Below are 9,418 nucleotides of genomic sequence, written 5' to 3'. Positions count from 1 at the left end.
ATATCCAACTGTCCTCTACATGAGTGTACATACGTTTCAGAAACACTGAGTTCATATCGTTTCGTTTATACTACTATGTGTCAGTAGGTGGCGCTCCTATGCAATATGTTGTCTTATGCTTTTTTTTTTTTTTCAAAATCAGTCTGGTATATTAGCTACCATAGGGTGAGTCTCAGAAAATGAAAAGGAGAAGATTCAGGAGAGAGGTCTCTTTGTTTTGTTTGCTTTTTCGTACTGCGAATTATTTAAAGAACGTGTCCGTCCTTCGTCGCGGGCGACCACAAGCACAGCCTTCATTCAACAGAGCACTGAGGCCTTACACCCCGGAACACCGGTCTTTCCCAGGATGAGATTCCGCAATCCCCGCGTGAACAGGTAAGATGGTACTTACTGCATTTCACATCATGGTGAATCTGCGGCGTTACTGCCCGTCTTCACGTGCTAACCCGCAATGAATACTGCAGCAGCTGACAGAGAAAAAGGCGAACGTAATTTTTTATTCAAAAAAACGACATGGCTTTAAAAACGCAAATTACCGTATTACAGGCATTGCTTTAAGAAAATTGCGTTTTCTGCTTAGCAGTGTACCTTTGTGATTAAACCATGACCTTGGCTCAATAGCCCTCGAACGTGTTGCAGTTGTTTTTTTAACGTTCATATTTCGCTTGCTTGTTCTGCCGCTGGTGCTCTGTTGATTTCCCTTGCTCAGTCCCAGGTGGAATGGGAGTGCTGGTGTGTGTCTGCTGATAGCCTTCCCTGCGCCTTATAATTAGCACATTGTACTGTACTTCTGCGGAGTCAAGCGGCGGCGGAAAAAAGCTTGCTTTCCCTTCACCATGCGGCATATTTGCTGTTTTGCTCTGCGCGGCGACGAGGCGGCTCCTTCCAGTTCAAATGCTGGATTGTCCAGGCCCTCTGCCGCGGTTTCTCACAGAAGGTGCGAGCGGCAGGCCCGCGTTCCACCTCGCCTTGCCCTGTCACGCGCTGCCGTTCTGACCAGGCAGTTTTTTTTAGCCGCCCTTAACCTCCACGAGAGACCGCACTCTTCGCGGCGTCTTTGAAACGCATATCCAGCGAGGCATGATTCCATGCCTCTTTTACATTAATTGGGCTTCTCTCTAGACCAACTACGAACTGTCGCTCTTGGTTACAGAGTTCCACACCTGGGAACTACGAAGGCTAATGCTCGTCCATTTTAGTATGGTGGTATTTTCAACCTTTAAAACTGCATTTTTTTAACATTTGTGTGTATACGGGACAGAATATTTGCCCTATTTGACAAAAAGGAAAATAATGCTTATATTTCCGAAAAGAAGCTTCCGCCTTCATCCAGCCGGTGCCCCTCAGTAGGAAGGTTTTGCACTGAGTGGCAGAACGTGGATGTATTGCTGGACTACACGTGGGGTGTGCTTTTAAAAGGTATTTAGCAATGCCCCCGAAGTAATGCAAACACCTTGAAATATATATATATATATATATATATATATATATATATATATATATATATATATATATATATATATATATATATATATATATATATGCTGTGTGTTGTAGACATATTTAAACACCTTTGTTTTAATTGTTTTAAGTGGAAGGTTATGCAAACCCAAAAATAAAACTAAATTGCTTTCACGGTCAAATATGATTCGGAGTTGTTGAGTGCACTTCTTTAAAATAAGGTCTGAAGTGAAATTTGGCCAAATCGAATAAGTTAATGGAATGAATTTGCTAAAGAAGTGTGAATGCACAAGCTTGGCTCCATCAATGTAATGCTATACTGTACACGTGTTCAAACTGTGAATATTTCCGAAACCCATTTTTTTTCACAAATTGGGATTTCCCCAGCAGGGCATTTTCACCAAAATGGGCAAGATGTATTCATGTGTGTGCTGCAAATAGATGCCTTCCCCAGCTCACCCACGGATGAATGGCGATTGGGCTCCCCACACTTGAAATTTATTTCAGAATGTGAGGCTTATACCATCAGTGTGTAGTCAGTCGAGCCTGTGTCCGGCATGAGCAGAGGCCCACAGTTCAGAGTAGGGGTTTGCATGCTTGGTGACTCCAAGCACCTTCCTACACCACCTGCCCCTTGTGTGAGCTCCTGCATATTCATATAGCGCTTCCAGACCATGCATCCTGTTTTGTGCAACCTAATTCCAGCCATTCGGAGACTAAATTCATGAGAAAAGACTTTAAAAGACCCCTCTTACGGTATCCTACATTCAATGAAAAATGTGTTTCACTTACCCCACCTAAATAACATGAAACCACAATCGGGTATTGCATATTTACAAACAAATACACAAAGTTGTTGAATACATCTTTGAGCAGTTCCTCACGGTTTAAGGTTCGTATATCTGCCCTATTGTGCTTAATTGGTTACTGTGTGAAGCACACGTCCTTTGGGTGTTATGCTGCATGAAAACATCATTTTATTAAAGCGGGACAGAGGTTAGATCTGTGCTCCTAGGAAGGTACTTGGCAACGGACATGACAGAATTTGAAATGCAAATGTATTCCAAAATATTAATCAGTTTCTTGGCTGAATGTTCAAAATATACTCTTGTGAGGCATGATCGTGTAGGAATAACCATGACACGCGTGTTTTCGACCTCAGTTGTCAGGACACATCCCAGTGGGCTGAAGCCTCTGTTGCGAAAGCATCTTTAGCATTGACAACCGCTGACGTCTTATTAGCTCTAGATTTTTAAAGGGGCCCAGGTACAAAACTACTTTCTTTGGTTCAACAACCTGAGCACAACACATAATAAGTTCAGTGCATGTTATATGCAATGGTGTTTCCCACCTGTACCTGATCTGATGTAAATACATACATGCAAGTTCACCTTCACACACACACGCGCACAATGGCACTCTCATAAGCAAACATGCACTTGCACCTCTGCATCCTCGTAGTGAATACATATACACTTTAAAAGAAAATGTTAAAAAACACGAATTACAACTGCAAGATAAAGCAGTAAGATACATTTTGCCAACACTTTTAGCTCTCTTGAGCAGATTCTTTTCAATGACACGTGTAATACGGTAACCCAGAAAGTGCTCAAGAACATTAATAAAGCTTCAGTTATGGGTAAACATAAGGATAATGTCAATATGAAAACACATTCAGATTACGCCAGTATAGAAGGCGTTATTTGGCCATTTCTACTTCATTGTCACTTTGCATCATGAATGTGAGGCTGTTCCTGTCGGGCACATGATGTTAGATCCACAGAACATACATTTTTTCGCTAGTTATTCAATTTTTTTAAATGTCTTTATTTTCAGTTAAAAACATAGAAAAATACCATATATTTGTATAATTTAATACACTTCAAGGAAGTTAACAAATAGGACCACCCAGTGAGACTATCTTCAAACTCTTGTGTGACTTAACTTATTTATATATTTATTTATTTTGAAGGTCTTATATAGCGCGAACAAGATCCTTGCGGATATCAGAGCGCATTACAATCAGTTAAGCTAGGTATACAAACGAGTAAATGTAGGCACATCAAGAATACAAAGTACATATTACAAAAGTGAGGCATAAGGGTACAACATGAGAATGTAGAATTAGGTAGTGGTCAGTGTGCGTACCTAAAAAGACTGGAGGCCCTTTGTCCTAGAGGGTGTCAAGGAAAGGAGGTGCTTGGTCAGCGAGATACCTTGGACTATGGGTAGGTGAGTTTTGCCATGAGGAACTCTTTCACTTCCTTTTTGAATGAAATAGTAGAGGTGTTTAGTCTTGTTTCTGGGGGCAGGGAGTTCCAAATCCTGGGCGCCATCCCAGAGAAGGTTTGTTTATCTTCCTGTTGAATCTTTGGGGTTTCAGTAGCAGGTTTTCAGCGTTTCTTGAAGCCCTTGATCCACCCGAGATCGTCAACTTCTGTGCGAGGTAGCTGGGTGCTTTGTGGTGTAGGGCCTTGTGAGTCAGGCATTCAATCTTTAGGTGAATTCTGTCTTCAAACGGAAACCAGTTCAAGGCTTTTAAGTCTGGGGAAATATGAAAGCTTTTCTTTGAGCCAGTGATGAGTCTTGCTGCTGCATTTATAGTGGCTCTTATTTGTGCTGTTGATGCTTTAGGGAGGCCACATAGGGAAACACTTCCGTACTCCACCCTCGGGATAACAAGCGCTTGAACTGCCAGCTTAAAATCGTTAGCTGGCAAAAATGGTTTCAGCTTCCTCAACGTGTTGATCTGGAAGTTTGCTCCATTTATTGCATTACTAATGTGTTTTTGCATGGTAAGGTTGCTATCAAGAGTTATTCCCAGGGATTTAGCAGAGTCTACAATGTTAGGTTTGACGTTGAATGCAGTGATATATTTGACCAGGTCTTGCATCATGGGGACTTTGGACGGTGGTGCAATAAGTAGGAATTCAGTTTTTTGAGCGTTCAATTTGAGATGGTTTTCTGCCAACCAAATCTGAGTGTTCCTGAGTGTTGTGTTGAGCATTGTAATATCTTCTAAAGAGTGGATCTTGAGATAGAGTTGTGTGTCGTCCGCATACATGTGAAAGGGAGAACAACTGTGTGGTGTATATGTTGATTTATTGACTTTCAAAAAAGCAACATATGTCCTAAGGGATCCATAGTTCTGCAGCATAATCGGCAAAGCCATTTTCTGATGGGCTGGCACTGCCATGTTCCTAACACATTATTGGGTATTCACCTGTTACAACACATTTTTTACTCCGCACTACCACTAAAACGCAGGCATTACAACGCATACCGTTACAACGCATTGCGCTGGGGGGCGCTCTAGGATAAGAGGTAAGTTTAATTTACTATCCAACACCTTCCCTAGGGTCCACGGGGACTCGAGTTAGAATAGTAAATTATACTTACCACTATCCAGCACCCCAAAGCGCTATGCGTTGTAGCGGTATGCGTTGTAAATACCGCGTTGTAATGGTACGCGGAGTAAAAGTATGCGTTGTAACGACATACATCCCATTATTGAGTTGATATTGTCGCCTGATTTGTGCCAATTTCGAATTTTGTTTGGATATTTCAATATTTTATACTTTGCTACTTAAGGATTCTATTGCACAATGATGACAATATAAACAGTATAGTATTTTGCCGATGGCCATAAATGAACCTTTTGCTTTGAATGGAGTCCCCTGTTACAACTTAAGAAAGATTTGATTTTTGTCAGATGTGCACCAATACACATAGAGATTGGGTTGATGTTCTAACCCCCTGGTGCTTTGCTTTTGGGACTACCACTTTGTTGTGCACTCCATTGTAAATTAAGAGGAGGCACTTACTTTAATTGGTGTATATATATTCTTATATATTTTTTGTATTTAGGGTACAGATAAGTGTTTGTTGATATTGTAAATGTTTTGTATATTTGTATATGATGTATATGTGATGTTTTGTATATAGATTGTTGGTTGTCGTGCCTCCCTGGATGTCCGCTCATATGTGTGTATATGAATTAACCTATATATTTTCCCAATGTTTAATTTGTTATTCACAAGATAATTAATTGTCTCTTGTTTGAAAATTAAAAGTGGATTGATCCCTTCGGTACCCCTTGTTGCTACTTTCTCATCCTTGGATGTCTCCTGCTCAGGTACGGGAGGGTTAAGTGGGCAGAACCCCTAACCATTTTTGCATGAACCTTAACTGACAGCTTGTAAACTTCAATCTTTTTTTTTGATAACCAGTTTTATTAATTTTGAGATATTCACAACGTTGTTCACGAAGTCATTCTGTAGCACCTTCTCATACCCATACAGAAGTACATATTTAATTGTTAACACTGATAGCTCGCAGATCGTAATAGTCAAACCATTTCCCCCGTATTTGTTAATGCTTGTGGGTGCAGCCCTGCACCTCCAAGGTCGCACACTGGTCCATCCCAGTCCGCCATTCCGTTAGCTTGTGTGTGGTTGCTGAGCTCCATTTATGGGCGGTATCCCTTTTAGCAGTCATCGCAGCCATCCCATCGTAGTACCTCTCTCCCGTTGTATGTCCAAGGTATTCTGGTATCCCCAATATCCTTCTTTGTGTGTCAGTGTAATTATGTGGTCCAGTATTCGAGACAGGGAGGACATTATCTATTTCCAAAACACAGCAATCAGTGAGCATGACAATGTCATGTGGTAAAAGTATACCTCAATCTTAGAGTGTCATTTAGAGGTTGGCACCCGTTGAGCATCTGCCAGTAAACAGTTGATGCCCCATCTACCAAAGTCATGGTCCATATCCCATTTCAAGGTAGAGGGACCACAGGTTTTCTGCCAGTGGTGCTAAAGACACCTTCATCAGTGGAAATCCTTGATCTGGTGGTCCTGCCACCATTGGACTGCCTTGACACAGTGGTGATGGGGCAACCATAAGCGGGCTTCCCTGCTTAGAGCTGCAATGCAAGCCATGCTGGCACTGAAAAGGAAATGCCCCCCCACATACACAACAAAACTGCCCGTCAGACTTTAGAAGTTTGTGAAATACAAAAAAATGTATTCTGAACTGGCAAAGACATGTTGCCTAATGGCATTCAGGTTTCCTTAAGTGCATCTGCCAAACAGGTGAATGTAATTTAGGGCGAAGACCCGATGTCAGGCTGGCAGGGATCTCTCTTCAAGGTAGGCTGTCCTCTATCAGGAATATGGACCCCTGCCTCTGTTGATCAGATGAGCTTTTGGTCATCTGCCAGAATTAAAGTCACCTCTTTAGCTGTTAGTTTCAAAATATTTCAATGCTGATACTGTTTTTTAATCTATATTTATCAGCCCTCACCATACTAAAATCAAGCTAAAGCTGTGAATTTTCCTTCTTGGTACCTGTGATGTTTCTATAGAGAAAATATCCTAGTGTGTCCAGCCGCGCCCTGTACAACATAAAGAGACTCGTGAAGGCTTCAGTATTGAAGCACCATTCTGGGTGGATTTCAAGCAAGCCTGCAGTCTTAGGGTGTATTATTCTACAGCCCTAATAGCGTTCTCCAAGTAGGGACTTACTGGGTGCAAAGTGAGATACTTACAGACAGCAGTCATACTCACACAATACATCAAGATTGTTGTGGGGTTTCTGTGGCAAATCATCTCAATGATAGGAAGGTAGTATGCTATGATAGATACAGCTCAAAGCCTTTGCTACCATACACAAAAAATGATCTTCACCTTGGATCAATGGAAATCCATGAATGAACTGAGGCCCTTTAAACCTACTATAACTGATTCATATATTTCAGCTCTTGATAGAGGAGAGGTGTGGCTCACTGGTTAGAGCAGGCAGACCCTGAAGCAGAGGTCAGACCCAGGACCAGGGTTCAATTCCCAACGCAGCAGGGTCTTGAGCGCAAATGTCCACGGACTCGATAATTCTCGCTTCGGTGCCTGACCTAATCATGGGTTCAGACTCTGCAACTCTGGGCATTAAGCTTGCTTAATCTCCACAACGGCCCCCCGCGGCCGGATGCCTGGCTTTCACCTTGGAGATGCCCTGTAGGGGCTATCTCGCAGGGAAAAGCCAGGACGGGTTCCCAAGGCAAGCGCTTAGAGACCCCTGGGTGATAAGCGCTATATAAATCCAATATACAATACAATTCTTGTGTTTATTGATCTTTAGGGGTTTCATTTGATTAATTAGCCAGTATGCCTGCCATCTACTCAGACTGACTGACTTATAGAGACTGACTGACTAATACTGACTGAGAGAGAGAGAGACTGGCCGAGAGAGAGACTGACAGAGACTGACAGAGAGACTGACTGACAGAGAGAAACTGACTGACAGAGAGATAGAGAGAGAGACTGACTGACTGACAGAGAGATAGATTGACTGACAGAGAGAGAGAGAGACTGACAGAGAGAGACTGACTGACTGACTAGGAGAGAGAGACTGACTGACTGACAGAGACTGACTGACTGACAGAGACTGACTGACAGAGAGACTGACTGACAGAGAGACTGACTGACAGAGAGACTGACTGAGAGAGAGAGACTGACTGAGATAGAGACTGACTGAGAGAGAGAGAGAGACTGACTGACGGACTGACTGAGGGAGAGAGACGACTGAGCTACAGAGAGAGAGAGACTAACTGACTGGCTGAGAGAGAAACAGTCTAGAGAGACTGACAGAGAGAGAGCGAGAGACTGCCTGACAGAAAGAGAGAGAGACTGACTGACTGACTGAGAGAGAGAGAGACTGTGATGGAATTGGGGTCAAAGTGTGTATGAAGTTATGCAATGCCTCTTAAGATTGCTATTTCTGCTAATAAAAATGTATTATCAAAATGTGCTCTTTGTAGTTAAATCTAATTTTGAAATACAGCATTGTCTAATGTTTTGAAACTGGTTTAATTTTTTTACTCTAGCCCCGCCCCCCACTGACCCCACCCCTACCGGTGCGGCCCTCGGCCGTCAACCACAATGTAATTTTGGCACCCGACAGAAAGTTAGTGAGTACCCATGACCTACTGTAACCAAGGTATCTCTGATTACATACCACAGGTCGTCAGCATTGCTGACCGCTTCTATCTCAATGCTGTCAAGATATGGTGAAAGAGCCCAAGAGTCTAAGAGAAAATTGTTCAGAGCTCTCACGTAAATATTAAAAATGGTGTGAATAAATACGCAACATTTCCAGATGCCAGAGAATAATGGAAGCTTGAGGGAAACAAAGGCAGAGTTAGTTTGGGGATATATATATAGCTAGTGCCCTAATTACGAGCGAAAGCATTATTTATCACCCTGATAAATAATGATACATTGGGGTATGTTATTAATCGGGTGCGATAAATAGCGCCTATTATATATTTATGGGGAAGAATATGCTGATTTTGGTGTTTAACACACCAAAATCCTCTTAATACAGTAAGTACCATATGTTTTTTCTTTTTCGGTTTCATCAGGATTGACCTTTTAGTCAAATACCTTCTCAGTTGTAATGCTGGAAACCATGTGAAGCAAAGGCACAGCCTAGTCTTCCCATGGGAGTGTTCGTCAAGGGGAAAATGAGGTGGCAGGATAGGTTTTAAGTGGGCAGGGGATGGGGTTAAGGATGGGTTTTAAATAAACGCAGAGAGAGGCTTAGCCTACGTCTGGCTCTTACCCCCAGTGGAGCGGGTATCGCAATTACCTCCCATCCATCCTGCAGATGGGGGAGGGAGGGAGTTTTCGGCTGGCTTATTGAAGAGGGGTTGCCATGGTTAGGACAAGTTGTAGGGTAGGTTAGAGCAGGAGAATGGGGGTGGAGGATCAGATGCAGGCCTACCCACCCCTCGGGGGAGGAGTTGTAAGCAGGGTAGTATGGCAGTGGGCAGGATGCCCTGGGATAGAGCAAGGAAGGGTTAGATCGAAAGGAAGTTTGTGTAAGATAGGAGAACTAGTCTATGGAGGGAAGGAGATTGTGGGCTCAGGTGGTGTAAAGAATAGTGATGCTGCTGGATGGG

General features: G+C 42.7%; 1 protein-coding gene across 1 annotated transcript in view; it reads left to right on the top strand.

Annotated features, from left to right (window-relative positions):
- The first annotated feature begins 246 nt into the window (after positions 1 to 246).
- LOC147731528 (sodium channel protein type 2 subunit alpha-like) overlaps positions 247 to 9,418 on the top strand; it is a 951,803-nt gene continuing 942,631 nt past the window's right edge. Inside the window, exon 1 of the mRNA XM_086956592.1 lies at positions 247 to 375. The gene's annotated coding sequence lies outside the window, so the exon portion shown is untranslated. The remainder of the gene's footprint in view (positions 376 to 9,418) is intronic.

The sequence above is a fragment of the Lissotriton vulgaris genome, chromosome 2_1, assembly GCF_964263255.1.
Source record: "Lissotriton vulgaris chromosome 2_1, aLisVul1.2, whole genome shotgun sequence".
NCBI lineage: Eukaryota > Metazoa > Chordata > Amphibia > Caudata > Salamandridae > Lissotriton > Lissotriton vulgaris.
The sequence above is the reverse complement of the archived record's forward strand: the minus strand, read 5'-3'. Positions and strand labels throughout refer to the sequence as shown.